The following is a 20,945-nucleotide window of genomic DNA, read 5'->3' on the forward strand; positions in this document are numbered from 1 at the left end:
TCTGAGTTTGCTGGAATTAATATTAGATAACCTGGTATAAATTACATGTTATATTAAGGAATCAACGGTATCGTTTACTCATTGAAATCCGCTTAATATCATTATCCACATTCCACACAGCCCCGGTATGCTCTGCTCGGATCCAGATGCAAATTCGACGACACTTGACGCCTTAATTATTGAGCAATAAATAACCCCGGGGTCGGCTAATGTCTGCGCACGGGCTGGCGTCCCGGATAATCCCATTCGGAGGCGGTTTATCCCCGTGATCCGGGAGACGGCCTTCCGGCCTCATTATGCAGCGCCGCGGGCGCTGCGATATTGTTTTCTTGATTACCTGCGAACGCCCCACCCGTCCAAATCTCGACTCTCGCCCTCCCCCGACGCCGCAGCGTTCGTTTATTGTATCTCTGCTTAAAATTGAGGTTAGTTTCGAATGGCCGACGTTAAAAAATAGTTAAAAAATACCGGTTAAATCCTTAAAAATCGCTATATTATTAGATTTGTTTCGAAGACACGTGATCTCTGTTCATCATCACAATCATAGTAAGAATTTCATCAATGAGGATGTCGAGATTTGATTCGCAGTAATCCAGCCGGCTTAGGAATGAAATGATAAGCCAAAACAGTAGTGACAAACGTGACTTGTCAAAATGTCGCAATGTTGTCGCAGCAACTCTAAGTTTTAGTACCTATTGGCTCTGACATATAACAAAATTCAAATCTAAATGAAATAATGGAACAAAAATGTTATGTATTATAATTTATTTCAACATTATAATACATCTAATTGATATATTATCGATGTATTTTACTTTCATTAGAGAGCATATATATGTCTTACGCTTAGTTCTTGTTTGTTTCAATGTATGCAATCTTGATGCAATGTATTCTTGTAAAGTCATTATGATATTACTATGTTTCTTTTTTGTTTATTCTGTTACTACCTGTATACATCTTTCTTGATAAAACTAGATTTAATCACTGCATTCTCTTTGATGAATTTGCAATATCTGCAAAACTAATAGTTAAAACAACGTTTGCCAGTTTATAACCCGTAATAATGATATTTTGAAGAATTTTGCAGACTTTTGACAAACACACAACTTTCACAGGCTCTTCCGGTTACATGTTCGAACTTCTCTAACAGCATTATGTCTCCTTTTAAATAGAATACAATGAGAAGGAAAACATTTTCTGACTGTAAAACGAATTTAAAACTTTTGACAGACACATATATGAAATATTAACGTAATATATATATATATATATATATATATATATATATATATATATATATATATATATATGTGTGTGTGTGTGTGTGTATACAAATATGTATGTCTTTATATTATATGTTAGTACTAATAGCGAAATATCTGAAGAGGAAAACCATATATATGCAACAATTCAGCAGCCAATTACTGAATAAAAGAATCTATTAAAAACTGACAACAACTAAGAGAAGGAGGAAACAAGACAACATTTAATTGAGTTATACAGAGCTGAAAGATCTACTCCAAAATGAGCAAAACCAAGTACATCGTAAGATTGCTGAGGAAAGAGACTCTAGAAAGCAAGCAAGCTCAAAAGACAACAACCTCATAACCCAACCATTAACGAGGAGCTTCCCCAGAAGATGTCATATTTTATAGAATGTATTAATGTCTCATTTGGAAGAGACACATACCTGCTCATACAATGCATGCTGTCGTTACAGGTTGTCGTATGATAATAAAAAGAAAATAATAGATGGCAACATTTTTAATTTTCGATCAATAGTCAAAAGGATAAGAAGAAAAGCAATAAAAACAGAATGAAATATAGAATTAAAATATATGAACAAGCATCACAGAAGAAAAATGCCTCAAAAAAATAGTTAGATATAGGTCTTATGGTAAAACTTTGAAAAAAATTAATCGAAAACCCAAGGTTTGAGAAGTGTAATCTTGTGTTTGTTATCTTGTACTGATGTGTTTCAGTCCTTGTTATCTTTGAGACGGTATGAAGAAAATGTTAACAGTAAAAATAATTTCCATGAGTCCTGTGAGGGTGAACATCATTGTTTTAGTAATGACACAATTCTAACTTTTGTAGTTTCCCTTTAGTTTTATCAAGTTTTTTATATCTTTTTAAAATTATTAAGTATTTTATTTGTTCATAATTCAAATATATAGTTTTGGGGTCACTTTACTAGCGATAATTATACATTTTATATATTAAAACTACTATATTACATACATTAACAACATAATTTTTACATATTACGTGTTTGTAATATATAATACACAATGTACCATATTACAATTTTGAATTAAGAAATAACATCATCAAGAGCTGGATGTAAAAATTAAAACTCATAAATCATTGTGGAGCAACTTTGTCAGCAAGATTTATCCTATATATTCTAGACTATTGTACTGAAAAAATTTGTCAATTTTCGCTTCTACATTAGAAAGAGCATATCAGAGTAATCTTCAGATGAATGTCATTGATTTTGAGGGTTTCAAGGAGATCTACAAGTGTTAAATCAACCAAATGATTGAAAGACGTTAAAACATGCAAGTAAGTTAGGTAAAAGTTCCAATATTAAAATATCATTAAAACACTAGGGCATATAGTAAAATACAGTTAATGATAATTTAGGTTACAGCAAGATATAAAATAAAATAATTTATATTTACTAATTTTGACATTCAAATTTGAAGACCAATATTTTTCTGCAAAGCTAAACTACAATACAATAAATTTGGAATGGTTCCTTTTTCTTCGGTGTTTGATATGATATAACTAAATTTTACTATGCATCATTCAGACTATACGTATATTTAGCTATGTTTCTTGGAATGATGATTAACAGGGGATGAAGCATGTCTAATGTCTTTTTGATGTTTAATCTCAGACTATTGTAAGATATACAAATAAGTTGATAGAAATTTTAATTTAGTTTCATTGTTCTCTACGCGTTTCTTGATAATCTCGCGGTGATCTATAAATAGTAAAAAAAAAACGAAGAAGTCATCATTGAGTGGTGATGTTTCACGAAGAATTTTCAAGAAATAATTCTATTAAATTAGTCTGCATGTATAAATATTTAAAATTATTTATACAGCCTTCAATACATTATCAGAAACACTACAGTATCATGTTGCTTTTACAAGAAAAAACGTTGTGGTACGTGTAATTTAATGATGTAAATGTTCGGCGCCAAAGAGGACATTCCCCAGAACTAACCACCTTTTTTTTCAGCAAATGTAGAGTCTTGTCACATATGGTCCTGATAATTCTCAAAATGTAATTTTAGAATTAATTGATGACATTATACATGCTTTATAGCTTGATTTCTTTGAATCGTGAATAGCTGTACAAATATAAGTCAAGAGAATATCAGTTGTAGTATACAGGATAATATAATGCAGAAGAAAAATTATTTCTAAAATTGTTCTAGCTGCGATTTCTTTATTAAGCTCATCTTTATTGCAAATACAAAAAAAGAAATTGTCTGAAGTTAATTTGGACTTATTACTGTATTAATGGCTCTTTACCCTTATGGTCTAAAATTGCTTTAAAACATTTCAGTTGATCTTAATCAGATATCAATGATGAGTGGTGTTTTTGAATGTGTATAGCTTATTTATAATTTACTGAAGATAAGTTTTAACAAATTATAGTTTAAGTATTGATTTCTTTGTCCGATAAAGTTAGATGTTTTGTTTCCATAAACTACAATCTCGACTCTATTCACTGACTTTTTATTATGTATTTCTAATTAAGTCCCTATAAAATGTTTAGTTCCATCTATGATACATCTTGTATACAGTTCTTCCTTTCTTGATAGACCCTTTAATTTTTGTCGTCTTCGGCCATTTAATGTTTAATTTTTTTTCACCAGGTGGCATGATTGTACATAATTTTTATTTTATTATATTCTTTACTATGTCTTTCATCTTTATCCATCTTTTTAGTATCTGTGATGCAATATATAGATTTTTGTAAATACCAATATATGTATTTATTATAGTCTTTACTATGGCTTTCATCTTTATCCATCTTTTTAGTTGCTGAGATGCAATATATAGACGTTTGTAATTACCAATATATGTAAATGCAATTACCATATATGAACAAGATTGTGTTAAGCTTAAATTGGTATTGTGGTTATAATATCTACTTATATGCTATACCCACATAACCCAGACAGATTTTTCTAGATTTTTTCTCTTTTTATAGAAATAGTAAGTAAAGATGATTTCTTCAAATGTAGAAATTAGACAAACGTATTTAGTTGCAGAATAATAACACCTACATAACACTTAAATAAACTTCATAATAAATAAATAATGACTTCTTCATAAGTACAGGAAAATTTCTTCACAGTCTTTGGTGCTCATTTCGCCACGTCTAAACTTAGCATACCAATCCTTGATGGTTGATTTTCCTTGGGCGGTGTCCGGAAACACAGCATCAAGCCAAATTTTTGCATCAACTGTATTTTTTCCCTTCAAAAAGCAATATTTTATGAACCCGCCAATTCCTTTTTATCAATTTTTTTCACAATAACAAAAGTTGCTTCACTCAAAATGTTATAATTCGCAAACTATGGATCCGACAGCCGTCAAATTTATACACGCATCTGTTAGGAGTTAGGGGAACAAAAGTTGAAAGGACCTAAAGGTAAAGAAGAAACATAGTTAGGGTTAACTAAAAACATATGGATTTAATTCTGGTAGCGCCATCTATGTGTCAGGCTGGGGACTTTTCAATTGACCAGTAATAACTCTAAAGGTGATTATAAAACATTTACAGCAAGTATGCATAAATACTATCCTGCTAATATTCAATGCATTGTAGACATTTATATTTCGTAGACACAAACATACGGAAGAATGTTTGTACATAAATTAATAATTATATTATAATTTTATGTTAGTAATCATAAGATAGCAATTATGTTACGTGACCAAACAAGCGAAACAATTAAGTCAGAGATTAAGAGAAGTAGGAATTTGATATAATAGAATATAGTTTAATAATTGAGAATAAAAGATGAACTATAACATTGGAATTTTGTTTTTAAAAATTGATGTGTTAGTATTAATCTTTCATTCAAGACGAGTATACTTTCAATAAAGGTGATTATAAAACATTTATAGTGAGAATGATTCATTAGCCCGGCTTATATTTCGTTGTAAACGACACCATATGTTACGTCCGTTATTTCATCGTGTGTGTGTGAATTTTTTTATCGTATATCCTTAAAAACGTTTTCCCTTTTTGTCCGTCGTTTTAGCAACGGACAAAATCTTAATTTAAAACGATTCCTGGAACCGCGGCGAGAGAATGACGAGAATTACTAGTTGTCCTTAATTTCAACGTAAATTTATTACGTGAATCATCGGGATTTATTTTAATGCTGGCGCTCGATCGCCTTAGGAATCCGGAAACGCTAGTTCCGGAGGCCCAGGAACGCGTGTGTTCGTTTTTATTTTAGATTTTCGTTATACCGGGACAACTCGACGGCGTGAAGCACATCGTGTGAAAGTGAGACGACAGTAAAAAGACTTCAGCGTGCGTGTTGATTAGCAAGAACTGCTCATGCGCATTTATTAAAACCAGCTTGACATATTTCACAGCCATTTTAGTTTAATTTTATGTTTACAGATGTTTGTTGAGGCCCAATCCATAGATGGTGCTAGTTTTAGTGTATTAACCACTTTTTCAGTTAGTGGTAACCTTAAAAAGAAAGCTGTTGAAGTTTCTTGATATTCTACTCATAAGTTTGTGAATTATTGTGCTAAGGGTGACACTACTTTTATTATTTCCAAAATAAGAGATCAAAAACAATTTCGTATTTTAATTTTACACCGCTTCTTGATGCAAAAAACATACCGTACAAGCGAAGCAATGGCTTGAAAAGTGTTATAAGGATTCCGCTCCATCAGAAACAATAGTTGCTGACTCTATTGAGACTCTATTGCCATATTTGTGTTGATCCCAGCGTTTTTCGGAAACAATCAGCCCATATTTTTAGATTGCCCTCATCTTATAAGTAATAGTGAAGAAATAATATAACCATGAAGTAATTGTTCACACAGTAATAGTAGCATATACTTGTTGGCGCAGTGGTAAAGGCGCAGGAATCCTGCTGGGATGTGGTCGTAAATTTATGTATGTGATTGTTTAACATTTGTAATTTTGCCTAACGACAAGAAGTGCAAAATCCGACAAGGAAAATGATCCCAGTCACGCCAGCAACCTTTCTGTGTGTCGGGTGATTTCTAAGTTGGCCACTCGCCAGTCGGCAGGGTTAATGCCGAGGTCCGTGGTTCGGAGACTAGGTTAAACAGTAGGTCCAGTCCAGATAAACCCTCGATGATAAGGACACTTTAAAGATACTATAAAATATAGATTGTAACTCTTTTATAAGCCAGAAACTCATGCCAAAGTGGCCAAAGTAAGTGATGTGTAGTTATGATCTATGAATAGGTTGAAGCATACATAAACGCCACCGAAAATGGTTCCTGCCGGCTCTTGATGACGGCGCAACTAGTAACTAGAGTGTTTGCTCCTGACCTCTACCCTACTGCGCATTTCATGTTCATCATAACTAGAGTTAAGAGAAGTAAGTGCACAATATGAAGAGTGTTGCTTATTTATTTATTAATTTAAGATTTTGGCTTTACCCTGGTGAATCCTCCTTCCTTGACCTCATTGCACATCCAGTACTATTATTGTTAGGATAGAAGCTGGTATATCGCGTGTTATCTTCGCTTTGTATAATGTACCCTTGTCATAGTTTATCATTTTTATCAGTTATTGCTTTATGCATTTTCTGTTGCTATTGTTGGCTTCAAAATGGAGCGTGATGTTTTTTTTTCTTACACTGTACCGTTTTGTATGGATACGATTCTAAATTATACATTCATTATTTCAATAATTCTGTGTTATAATGAGACTGTGTATTTTATAATATAAATAAATATATAAATAGAGTATAATTGTTTGTGCCACCTTAAAGCGTTCCGGAACATGGTTCAGTCTTAAACAGGCATTAAATATTTATCTGCTCTACACTGCTGACATTCCAACAACAAAACACTTCTTGGAACCTTTGCTGATGACACAGTTATTATGGCAAAAGATATATCTCTGCCTAGGGCAATAGAAAAAGTGGAAGTGGTAGTCAACAAAATCTACAAATGGACAAAAGATTGGAAAATTCAACTTAATAGCTCCAAATCTGTCCACGTTAATTTTGCATTAAGGAGAAATAATAAAAGCTTAATTATATCACTCAATGGATGCCCTATTCCTCAAGCAGAATCAGCAAAATACCTTGGAATCCATCTTGACGGTATATTAAATTGGAAGCATCATGTTAGACAAAAAGCAAAACACATTAGAACCAAAATAAAACAACTATACTGGTTAGTCGGAAGATACTCTCAACTTGATCTAAAATCAAAGAGGTTGATCTATAATACAATTATAAAGCTGATTTGGACCTATAGGGTGCAAATATGGGGTTGCACTAAAAATGCAAATCAGTTAGTCATACAGCGCTGTCAAAACAAGATTCTTCGATTGATTACCAATGCCTATCGCTATGTAATCAATGAAGAACTGCACGATGACCTGGAAATCAAATTGATTTGCGAAGTTGTGCAGGATTTCGCCTTGAAACACGAAAGAAGATTACTAAATCATTCTAACGTGGAAGCAATACAACTGCTGGACTGCGCACAGGATGTCAGGAGATTGAAACGAACAAAACCATACGAACTTGTGTGAACATTTAGTGTGTATTAATAGTGTAAACTATAGCTATAAGTTAATAATTAATAAATAATTATAATTTTATAATTGAGGAATACATACTGATGTATTTCCTCGTACTCGTCTTGCTTGTTAATTAATCCAAGCACATAGGAAAAGTAGTGATAAATTAATTGTAATAATAATAATTAAGATTGTACTAAGCGTATCTAATAAAGATGTTATAAAAAAAAATTAAATATTTGTGTCAACATGATGATTGCTTTTTGTGGCAGTTCTTTCAATAATCCAGGTGAAATGTTATCTATTCCAGGTGCCTTTTTAGGATTGAGGTTATTTATTTCAGTGGCAACTTCCAATGGAGAAATTAGATTTAGATCTACATCGGGTTGATGCATTGCAGATTCTATATCACTGGGTTGAAATATGTTAGATAAGTATTGTGTGAACAATTCAGCTTTTTCATCTAACCCATTCATTTCGATCATTTTTAATTGGCGATACTCGTATAACTGGTCTTTGAAATCTTCTTGCTTTCCATAGCGAATATTGTTTGTCTGATTCTGGGTTTAATTCACTTACATATTTTTGAAAGCAATTCTGTTGATATTCTTTGATCATTTGATTCGATTGATTACTAGTTCTATTAAAAGTTGTTTTGTCTGCAGCATTTCTGGTTCTGTGCCATACTTTTCTATTTTTTCGCCTTTCTTTTATAATTTCTCTAATTTAGAGAGGGTAAATTACTTCATATTCTGATCTCTCTTGTTATCGGGGTAGCATCTTTTGCAGCTGACCGAATTTGCTCAATTACATTTTTGACTTTTTGCTCAAGATCATATAAACTTTTGAATCTTTTTTAACGTTTAAAATGATCTGTTCGTGTAGTATCAATCTGAAATTGTCCCAGTCAGTATATTTATTGGTAAGATTATGCTTTTTTGTTTTTGTCGCGCCCAGTTTGCACATTGAATTCAATCCAATAATAAATTCGTTATATTTTACATAAAATTAAGTAAGTAAGTGCACAATATCAAGGGTGTTGCTTATTTATTTATTAATTTGAGATTTTTGCTTCGCCCTAGTAAATTTTATTAACCTTGTGATATTACCTTCCCTTGATCTCATTGCAGGTCCAGTACCCAGGATATAAGCTGGTACATCGCGTGTTATATTCCCTTTCTATATTGTGTTCTTTTCATACTTCATCCTACTATAATTTATCATTGTTTTCAGTTATTGCTTTATCCATTTTCTGTTGCTATTGTTGGCTTATTGTTGTTGACCACCATTGTCAATATCGGTTATTGATATTGCAAATACTATCCATTAGCAGTACCATTATTTATCGGTACAAATATTTATCGGTATTATTATCTATCAGTATTATGAGCGCATTATTAGTTGCCAGTACTATTAATTGTCAGTATCGTTATATTTCATTGTAAGCCGACAATCATTTTTATTTATTTTCTGCTTATTTACTTTATATGGAATAAAGTTAGGTTTGAAATAGTGTAATTTTAAAAAAACGTTAAATGCTTCAAATTGGAACGTGACGTAGTTTCTTTTGTTGCATTGTGCGGTTTATATGAATACGATTCCTAATTATACATTCATTTGCTCGAAGGAACATATAAAGAAGAAAAGAAAATTGGAAGCTAATTGGAAGAAAATCACAATTAACAGTACATAATAAATTGCTATTATATAAACAAATACTGAAACCTATAGGCACATACGGAGTTCAATTATGGGGATGTTCTGCAAAGAGTAACACAAACAAAATACAAATTTTTCAGAACAATGTCCTGAGAGGTATTGTGGGCGCACCCAAATACTATAGGACTGATTACCTACATCGAGACCTTCAGATACCCACAGTCAGTCAAGAAATCAAGAGAATAGCAAGGGGGTATGAGAGAAGACTCCATTCTCATGATAACATTGAAGTATTGCAGGTTTTGGATACCATCAGAACAGGACACAGACACAAAAGAATCAAACCATCTGATCTTGTGTAGTGTTGTGTGGTGAGCTGCATATAATAAAAAAAATACAGCAGTGACATGTATAAACATTATTTCACCAGAGACTGAGATAGGGCCGATGGGTCCTCCTAAATATATACCTAGATTTAAGTTATCATAAAGACAAATTGTAGGTTAGACGTGAAACGACTAGTAACAATGTAACAGTTAAATAAAAAAAATCTCCTTTAGTACTGCTGCTCCTGTTGGTCTCAGGAATAATTTCATGTTCTTTTAAGACATGAATTGCAAGAAGATGAATTATTTGCTTTCTGGTAACCATTTTGCAACTAGGGTAGTAGAATGATGCCATATGGCTTCATTTATTTCAAGTGACAGTTCAAAAAACTTACCAAATCTTCATTCTAAGCTGTGTTTTGCCTCCAAAACGATCCGTATGATAATCAAAAATATTATTTTTTAGATAATTTAAGCATAATCAATCCATGATTCTAAGATTAATACCTAATTTTAGTAGATTAATCCACGTATGAGGTAGTTTCCAGAGCCAAGGAATCTCCATTTAATTTTGTCCACCGTCATTATAGCATACGCGTGGCAAGTCTAATTTTATAACAAAATGCCAACAATCCAAAAAAAATTGGCACCCGATATTGTTTATCCGAGGGTCATGGTTAGAATGTATTGACGTTATTATTTTTGAAATTCAACCAAAAACACGACACGCGATTTTCTCGGAACGGATATTAGTGTACAACGCGTAAAAAATAAATAAATCGAATAAATACATTTATAAGCAGATAGGATACCCATTTAAGACCTGGTTTTGACCATAAAATTAATAAAACGTAAAAAAAAATTTAAAAATATATTTTGGATAGTACTAATAATTTATTATTTATTTTTATTTTGCAAATTGGACTTAATTCTCCGGTAAATTCTTTATATTTGACATAAAATTGACGTTATATCTGATTACTAAATCGATCTGGTGAAATAATGTTTATACATGTCTATGCTAAATTTTTTAATATATTCACCTCACTACACAACATTACAAAAGATCAGATGGTTTGATCCTTTTGAGTCTGTGTCGTGTTCTGGTGGTATCCAAAAGTTGCAACATTTCAGTATTCGTATGAGATTGGAGTCTTTCCTCATGCCCCCTTGCAATTCTCTTGATTTCTTGACTGACTGTGGGTATCTGAAGGTCTCGATATTGGTAATCAGTTCTATAGTATTTGGGTGCACCCACAAGACCTCTCAGGACTTTGTTCTGAAAAATTTCTATTTTATTTATGTTACTCTTTGCAGAACATCCCCATAATTGAACTCCGTATGTCCATATGGGTACAAATATTTGCTTATATAATAACAATTTATTATGTACTGATAATTGTGATTTTCTTCCAATTGGCTAGTACATTTTCTTATATTTCAATTCCAGTTCTTTTCTTTTCTTCTTTATATGTTCCTTCGAGCGAAGTTTTGCATCGAGATTCATTCCGAGATATTTAGCGTTGTTGCTATATGGAATGATAGTGTTATTTAATGTTATTGGTGGTTATACGGTCTGTTTATAGGTAAACTGCACATGCACAGATTTACTTTCATTAATTCCTATTTTCCAAGCTTGTGTCAATTATTTATATTGTCACTTGCTAGTTGTAATTTTCGTGAGGCTTCTTCATTATAGTGTCCGATAGCTATAATCGCAGTATCATCAGCAAATGTTGCCATCGTGATATTTTCCATTTGTGGTATATCACAAATGTAAAGTAGATAAAGCATTGGTCCCAGTACACTTCCTTGTGGTACACCTGCTTTAGCTTCTTTTATTGTAGAGTAAGCTTCTTCTTGTTTGACTCTAAACATTCTAGTGTGATGTACGATTTTAATAGTTCGGTGTGTTGTTTTGGTAGCATTTTCTGTAATTTATGAACAAGGTCTTCATACCAAACCTTATCGAAGGCTTGTGCTACATCTAAGAATATAGCTGAGCATACTTTTTGACTTTAGTAGGCTTTTTCAATAACATCTGTTGTTCTGTGGACCTGGTCAATTGTTGAGTGCTTGTTAGTAAACCCAAACTGATGTAGTTTTTAGATGTACTATGATGTTAAAATAAATTATACCTGATTAAAATTTTGTTATATGTCAAAGCCAAACTGAACTAAAACTCAATTGATGCTGCTAAGTCTGAATGAAAAGAGCTAAGTCTTAAGAGAAGTGAGTAATAGACAACATACTGAAACTTATAAAATATTATTGTTAGTATTTTCAAAAATATTTAATCTATGTAATATTGAAATGTTCTATTTTTTAATACTTTTTTCACAAAACAACTAAAACACCAAAGTCAATTTTTAGCGGATAAACTGTCTTGTCAAATATCACAACCGAGGAATCAAACAATGCTCTATTTAAACACTTGTACATTATCATAAACATTGCTCCTCTTCTTATATCCTTTTTCTAACATATCTAAGTTCTTGTTAACATATACCTAGTGTTTTACTGGTGTAAATTGTTTACTGAGATACTGATGTCCGAAGGTAGGTGTTTGCGTTATCTTGCTCTAAACTTGGTTGTACACTTGGTGGTTAGATTATTTCGATAGTATGTTATGTAAAGTGACTAAGACGGAAGACAAGTAATGTATTTAACATATAGTATAACAAATTCGTTTACATTAGAATACGATTGGAGGAGCAGTGCTTTCTCTACAATGGGTAGGAATCCTGTGACATGACTAAGCAGATAACGTTGGAATGGCAATCGTTCCGCAGTTATTCGAAGCATTCCTTGATATAGTTTAGCGGATTTCGGGCAAAAGTATCGCAATTCAAGCCGTAAAGTCAACCAAGGTCGATTGAAGGTGTCCAAGTCTCTTAGCCATGTTCTCTTAGAATATCTATGCTGTGACAAAGACCTCTGTTCTGTGAGTTCCTGACACAGTTCATCATTTACTTTGCTCAGCTGTAAAATATTATTATTTGGAGGCACCAACACTTGGAAAACCATTACCATACAGTGATACCATGGAAATTTGGATAAAACAGTGCTATTCAGAAAATCGTCAAAGATAAAGCGGTGGATGTAGGTACATTTAAAACTCACTAATATTACTACCATTATAGGCTATCTGGAAGGGACAGCGGCCACGTACATCCTTCAGTAGGGATGAGTTAACTAATGCGGTACATTCATTTACGTTAGAATGTCGCCTGTACAGTAATTCCTACAAGTCGCCACTATTTTTCTTTGAAATACAATAAGTTTTCGAGTAAATTAAAACTTATATTCCTATATGACCGTTTTACAGAAGTCTTTAAAACTTTCTCTATAAATGCGATGTAACAATATGCGATGGAGAGATCGACTCGAGCACGGCACTGCGTGTTGTCGTTACGACTTTCAGCTCCAAATAACGACATCTTCGGCCCCTCTTAGCCCCCGGCACGTCGGCGACTTATAAACTTCGGAGGTGGTGTAAATCCCACTTGAAATTCAACGAAGCCCCGATATAAGGGGTCATATATAACCCTTTGCTCGCTCCACCTTCCTTGTATCTTTTATTATCAGGGCCGTACCGCATAAAATCTGATTCGTTTTTGTTTCCTGCTATTTATTCGGTTTGTTCCATTGTATCATAAGTTCATAAGATGGAGCTGAAGAAATTAAATGTTGATACTCTTCAAGCATATTTGATCATTAATTTTTCTATTTTAGTGTGTGATGTAATAATTTTTATGTATTGCTGATTTTCTCTCTTAGGGTTGTTAATGGAGGTAAATGGAGCTCGATAAATAGAGGTAAAACGAAATGAAACAGTTATGGCTTGGTTTTATATGATGTAACCATTATTTATTGGAAGTTATATAAAATATAGTGAAGTACAAATAGATAAATCTGGATGTGGTGTTACCTGAAGACGAAGCTTGGGCAGTCGATGGTGACAAGTCTGAAGTGAACGATGGTCAGTGACTGAGTGATCGAAATTATCCTTCAATAATATCCCAGATCAACGTCTTATGGTTGCCAGATCTTCGTAGTCGTTTACTAATTGGCACTACTGGCACAACGCCCGTATTCAACATCTGGGATTATAACAGGTCAATTGAAAAGTCCCCGGCCTACCATAGTAAAACACATTTTTTTGGCAAAATTAGTTTTTTCAACCCTCCAACTTTTCGATACCATATTTGTAGTACGATTTGTCCTTTGCTTCAAAATAGGCCTCAGTTTCGGCGACCACCTCTTCATTCGACAAACATTTCTTCCCAGTCACAGGAAATAGTCGCTGGTGGCCAGATCTTGAGAATACGATGGATGAAGAAGCAATTCGAAGGCCAATTCGTGGATTTTGCAATTGTTTTCACTGACCTGTGATGCGGTGTACTGTCCTTTGTTGGTTATTTCCTTGTTTTGTTCCTTTGTTCCGACAATATCTTGAATAACTTTGTAGATCTATTTGATTTCGAGATCATTGTGTGTAATCTTTTTGGTTACGTAGCGATAAGGATAACGTAATTATAATCGAACTTTATTTTAGCAACGTTGGATTGATAGGCGGTTTGATGTTTTGGTGCAACCCCATATTTGCAACTCATAGGTTCAAATAGGCTTTAGGATTGACTGATAAAAGTTGACAAGTTGGGAGTATTTTCTGATATTATAGATGTTTAATTTTGACTCTGATCTGTCCAACTTTTGTCTAGCGTGATGATTCCCATTTTAATCTATCATGAAAGTGAATGTTGAAGTTGAGTGATTTTTCTTGATTAACTGACTATCGTTCAAGTGATACAATAAGGTTTGTGTCTTTTTGACTCAACGAAATATTAACGTGGACATATTTGGAGATATTAAGTTGTATTTTTCTGTCTCTAGACCATTTGCTAGTCTTGTTGGGTGTTACCTGTAGTTTTTCTATAGCTCTGCCAGAAATAGGCCTTTTTCCATAACGAATCGAGGGAAAATCCTCGATTCTTTTTCCCAAATTAAAAAAAAATACAATAACGAATCTGGAACAAATTTCTCTTGGAAACAAGACACGTCCAACACTCCAACGCGCAATAAAACAATCCGTCAAAGAATCCAATTAAAACTGAGGCGAGAACGACGACACTGCGAGCCGGACCGGACCTGTAGTTTCCTTCCTACGCGCGAGGGCTTCCTTCCTTGACAGGACGCCGCTTCCGAGCCCGGCATAGCGACGGTAATACCTCAATATTAACGGTCTTTTGCTGGAGGGCCGCCCCTCGCATCCGCAGCCGTCAGTTATCGCGGTAATTGAATTATTATTCGGCCGCCCGGGCGGCCGACGATATTAATCGTCGAAGTTGGCGTTGCCGTATAATGCGGGTATTTATCAGCGGGACCTCGTAAAGGTCGAATGTGAACGATTGATTACCGAACTCGTCCGAAAAGTATAACTTATGTCTTGAATAGAGTTGTGTAGTTTTTAAATTTATGTAAATAAAAGTGAATAGGCTAGATGAGCTAGAGTTAATTAAAAATACATTTTAAAGTCCAATTAAACAAAACAACAAGGCAGAACAATATCACGTGTTCTTTAATATGCTGGGTAATAGATTAATTGCCGAGGGAGACTACAATGCAAAACATGCAATGTGGGGTTCTCGATTAACACCAAGAGGCAGAGAATTGGTAAAACCAATGAAACTACATAATTTACAGCTTATCTCTACTGGCGAGCCTACATATTGCCCGTCAGAGAGATATAACATTCCCGACACCATAAACTTTTGTTGTACAAAAAATATTGACACCAAAAAGGGCAAAGGTGAATCATACTTTGATCTATCACCTGATCACTCACCAGTCATCTCAAACATTATCAACAAAACAAAACCACCTTCTTTGAATAACACTAAAACTAATAGGCCATCATTTAGAGAGAAACTAGAAAGTTTAATATCTCTAAATTTACCTTTCAAAACTGAAACAGCACCAATAACATACGCAACTCTCAATAGCGTAACATATCAAAAATTTAATTATATATCTTTTACAATTAAACAAAAACCTCCTGCAATGAGAAACAAGTTGTCAATAAGTTGGAACAGAAGAAAGAATTTAGAGAGAATTCAAGAGAAACAAGAGAGAATTCAATAAGGCAACAAAAAAGCTGACAAAATTAACAAAATCAAGATTTGGAAAACGTAAAGCCAACTGATGCAACGGAATATTCTCTCTGAAAAGTCACAAAAAAGGTTAAACAAAATAATACACCCCTTAAAATTGATAACAATATCTGGACTAGGAAAGATAAAGATAAAGTGGAAGTTTTCTCTAATTACTAAAAGTATTTAATCCATACCCGTTTGAAGTATCCGCAACAGAAGAAAATTACATAAATTGACTTTTTCTAACAGTCCGTTTCAAATGGACTTGCCACATGAGAAATTTAGTGTTAAGAAGTAAAACAATCAATAATGAATAATCACTTAATTACTGGCTCTCAGAAAAGTGAATCAAGTTAATAACGTTCATATATAGTACTGGAAAGTGGAAAGTCGCTCAAATCATTATGATACTTAAGTCAGTGAAAAATCAGAAGATCAGTATTATAAACCTGTTATATAAGCATGTTGGCCTGTATAAGCCATACGAACTGATTATAATTACATAGAGTGATATATAATAATCTCTAGAATAAGTTCGTGTTATTTACTGGGAATAACGTAACCAGTATATTTGTTGGCCTGGTGGTAATTATATTTAACCAATTCGGCGAATAATGATTGTTGTGGGCCTTCAATTCGATAGGAAACCTAATAAAAGCGTCTGTATATTTGGAGGATGAATATTAATGGGCTTCCAGTTAAACATCTCATAACGAGAGTACTTTAGTAATTTTTGTCGGTTATCGAGATAAAAACAATTCTGATCTAATGATAGTCTTTCCGTGGTTTGAAGATACATAAATGTAAAGCAATCATCAAATCATCAAATGATAATCAGTTTTACATAATTTTTATTTTAATCCATTTTTCATTCTTAGGATGTATAGTTTGATAAGAATAGAAGATGAGAGCACATTGGTGCTTGTACGGTCTGATTGTAGGTGAACTGCACTTGCACAGATTTACTTTCGTTAATTTTTAATTTTCAAGCTTGTATCCAATTATTCATATTCTTCTCACCTGTCTGTTGTAATTTTTGTGTGGCTTCTTCACTATTGTCTCCGACAGCAATAATATCAGTATCATCGGCAAATGTAGCCATCGTAATACTCTACCTTTGTGGTATATTACAAGTGTTGAGTAGATAAAGTATTGGGCCCAGTACACTTCCTTGTGGTACACGTGCTTTAACTTCTTTATTGTAGTGTAAGCTTCTTCTTGTTTAAATCTGAACAGTTTGGCTGTAATGTACGATTACATTAATAGTTCGGTGTGGTGTTTTGGTGACATTTTCTGAAGTTGCCAAAACCTTAGCTGCCTTGCCGAAGGCTTAGCTGAGTATACATTTTTACTTTCGTAGACTTCTTCAATAACATCTGTTATTCTGTGGACCTGGTCAATTGTTGAATGCTTGCTAATAGACCCAAAATGGTGTGTTGGTGTTAGGTTATTTCTCCCTATGATATTGCAGACAAAATGAAATCAAAAATAAATTTATATCTCTTTGAAAATGTCAAGTATCGTGCTGAAAACGCACTTGCATTACTTTACTTATTTAATTAAAAGAAAAAAACCGCTGAAAATGATCGTTTTCTGATAGAAATTTGCGATGAGCGGAATCACCTAGCGAAGCCGGTCGATCGACTCCAAAGCCAAATCGTTTCAGTTGCAAGACAATGCTTTGTGCTTGGTGGGACCAGGGTGGCGTGGTGTATTACGAACTATGAAAACCTGGTGAAACAGTTAATAGTGATTGCTACCCACCACAAATGATTAATTTAAACCATGTTTTGATCGAAAAATGTCCAGAATGGACCCGAAGACAAGGTAAAATAATTTTACCCTCATAAAGACAAACCGGTCAAGGTAGCGCGTACTCTCCAGACCTTACCCTATTCGACTATGAACTTTTCGCAACAATGGAACACGCGCTTGCAGAGCAGCACTTCGCCAATTTTGAAGAAGTTAGAAAATAGTTCGATGAATGGTTTTGTTCAAAGGACAAACATTTTTTTTGGCCAGCACTTTTTATAAATACATTTATCCATTTTCTTGAATATAATGTAATTTTTCTGACTTACCCCGACACACCTAGTATCTCATTATTTTTCATTTCATTTTCGTTTTATCGAGTCAATTGACGTATAACAACAATTTAATGAAATATAAATCGTGATAAAGTATTAAATGGCCAGTCCCCAGAAATAATTTTCAGTGTTTTAATACAACATATATTCTAATCGTGGTTTCATAATAATGGTCGGTGGTTTTAATTGACAGGTAACATTTTCAGTCACAAAAGACATCTATATATATTGACGATATGTTGTGATAGTGAAGTTTCTGATGGCAGTAATAGTGATATTTTGTATGGGAAAACAAAATCGTTGTTATACTATATTTTCGCACCATATAAACCTTCCCCGAGTTCCCATAGATATTTCAAAACCAAAATTAGCCAAATCGATCCAGACGTTATCGAGTTTTAGCGAGACTAACGAATTCGAACTACTCATGGCGCTACTAGAACTAAATCCTTATGTTTTTTAGTTATCTCTAACCGTCAAAAGATGCGTGTATAAATGTGACAGCTGTCGGATCATTAGTTTGTGAATTATAGCATTCTGAGTAAAGCAACTTTTGTTATTGTGAAAAAAATGGATAAAAAGGATTTTCGGTTGTTGATAAAATATTGCTTTTTGAAGGGAAAAAATACAGTTGAAGCAAAAAAAGCTTGACGCCGAGTTTCCGGACAGTGCTTCAGGAAAATCAGCCATCAAGGATTGGTATGCTAAGTTTAGACGTGGTGAAATGAGTACCGAAGTGTGTGTGTGTGTGTGTGTGTGCGCGCGAAGTGGACTCTAAAGATATCAACTGAACGTGTACATCATATTATTCATGAATATTTGGGTGTGAGAAAGCTCTGTGCAATGAAGGTGCCGCGCGAGCTCACTTTTGACCAAAAACAACGACGAGTTGATGATTCGGAGCAGTGTTTGAAGATTATCAAGTGTAATAAACCCGAGTTTTTGCATCAATATGTAACAATCCACGCAACATGGCTCCATTATTTTATTCTGAAGTCCAATCGACAGTCATCCAAGTGGATTGCACACGATGAGTCCGCTCCAAAGCGTGGGAAAACTCAAGAGTTGGCTGGCAAGTTTATGACTTCTGTATTTTGGACGACCAAGACAATGCACCGTATCAAAAATCCATGAATTGGGCTTTGAATTGCTTTCTCACCCACCCTATTTTCCAGGTCTAGCCCCCAGCGACTATTTCCTGTTCTCAGATCTCAAAATAATGCTCGCTGGGAAGAAATTTTTGTCGAATGAAGAGGTGATCGCCGAAGCTGAGGCTTATTTTGAAGTAAAGGACAAATCGTAGAGGATTATGTTGAAAAAAAAAACTAATATTGCCATAAAAATGTGTTTTACTATGGTAGGCCGGGGACTTTTTAATTGACCCGTTATATATATAGAAGATCGTTGATTAATGTTATGCATCTACGATCTACGAACGACAAGGACTACTCTCCCGGTCTATTAAGCTTGTGCCGGCGAAAAATGACCCGTTAATTTTCACCCAATAAATAACTATCCCCACGGATCGATCGAGAAAGAGAATTTATCCACCCTCAGGAACTCATTATACGGCGATAACGGGCGCCGACCTTTACGGGCGCCACCATTTATCCCTTATTTACTTTTCCATTTCGTCAAATGTATAAACCATTCTGCGATTCCGATCGTTTTCCCGGCAAAACCGATTTACAGGTTCCGGAGTTCGGACCGACTTATCGGGCGAGATTCTATCGCTCTTAGCGAATTAAACGCCGGATACCGACTGTTTCATTGAATCGGACGTCCAGTCCGGTCACGTAGCGCCCGCTCTATTCCCCGATCTATCGTCGTATATTTCCCCTGTTCGGGATACGGACAAATCAAACTTACCGAATGCGAACAAAGGTTGAGAGAACCGGGTGTTTTTTCAACATAATTGCTAGTATAAATGCGAATTAATTATGTAGAAATTTCCAGTTGATTTAAGGGGGTGTTCTAGCCTAGAATCTTCAAAAAATCGATTTTTTCCTTCATATTTTTAAAGACTAACCTTTCAAGAGTATATTATTTAGAGGAATATCAAAAAATTGAATTATTTTCAGAGATATTACTGTTTTAGTAACGCGGCACTACACCAGCTCGTAAGTAACCCGAAATTTGGAAGATATTCTAGTCTAGATATTTGAAAACAATCGATGTTCTTCATATTTTCGAAGCTTAACCCTTCAGGAATATACCCTTAGCAATATTTTTGAAAATCTAAATTATTTTCGGAAATATAGTAGTTTTAGTGACGCGACATCTCAATAAGGCAGTGGTAACTCCTACTGTTACTATAGCCGCGGATTCCTGCTGGATATGGCTGATATTTGGCATGAACTTTCTTAGTCATAATTTTTTTTTTCATTTGAAGCTTTATTGTGTATTGTTTAGTGTATTTTATTCAAAGTATTGCCCATCGATAGCCGCTAATTTTTCCTTTCCTTCATATAATTGCCGGATATCATCTCGAGAGAACTACAGCGATCCTCATTGACGAGTAAGTTCTAGCAACTCATAGTATAGCAACTTGATCCCACCACAACTGGTATAATTTTTTTCGTTTTTGATAATCATAATGGATCCAGTTTTCATCAATAGTAACAATATTATGCAAAAAAATTGCTATTATATGAGCAAATACTGAAACATATATAGACATACGGAGTTCAATTATGGGGATGTTCTGCAAAGAGTAACATGAATAAAATACGAATTTTTCAGAACAAAGTTCTGAGAGGTATTGTGGGCACACCTAAATACTATAGGACTGATTACTTACATCGAGACCTTCAGATACCCACAGTCAGTCAAGAAATCAAAAGAATTGCAAGGGGGCATAAGGAAAGACTCCATTTTCATAAGAATATTGAAGTATTGCAGCTTTTGGACACCATTAGAGCAGGAGACAGACTCAAAAG

The 20,945-nt window shown here is 34.1% G+C and overlaps 1 protein-coding gene across 2 annotated transcripts in view; it reads right to left on the minus strand.

Annotated features, from left to right (window-relative positions):
- The window catches only part of LOC143205248 (uncharacterized), a 57,308-nt gene that overhangs the window by 25,936 nt on the left and 10,427 nt on the right, over positions 1-20,945 (minus strand). The gene's annotated exons all lie outside the window — the stretch shown is intronic.

This window comes from Rhynchophorus ferrugineus, unplaced genomic scaffold, assembly GCF_030347505.1.
Source record: "Rhynchophorus ferrugineus isolate W39M unplaced genomic scaffold, kcgeb_rfMv2 rfM11, whole genome shotgun sequence".
NCBI lineage: Eukaryota > Metazoa > Arthropoda > Insecta > Coleoptera > Curculionidae > Rhynchophorus > Rhynchophorus ferrugineus.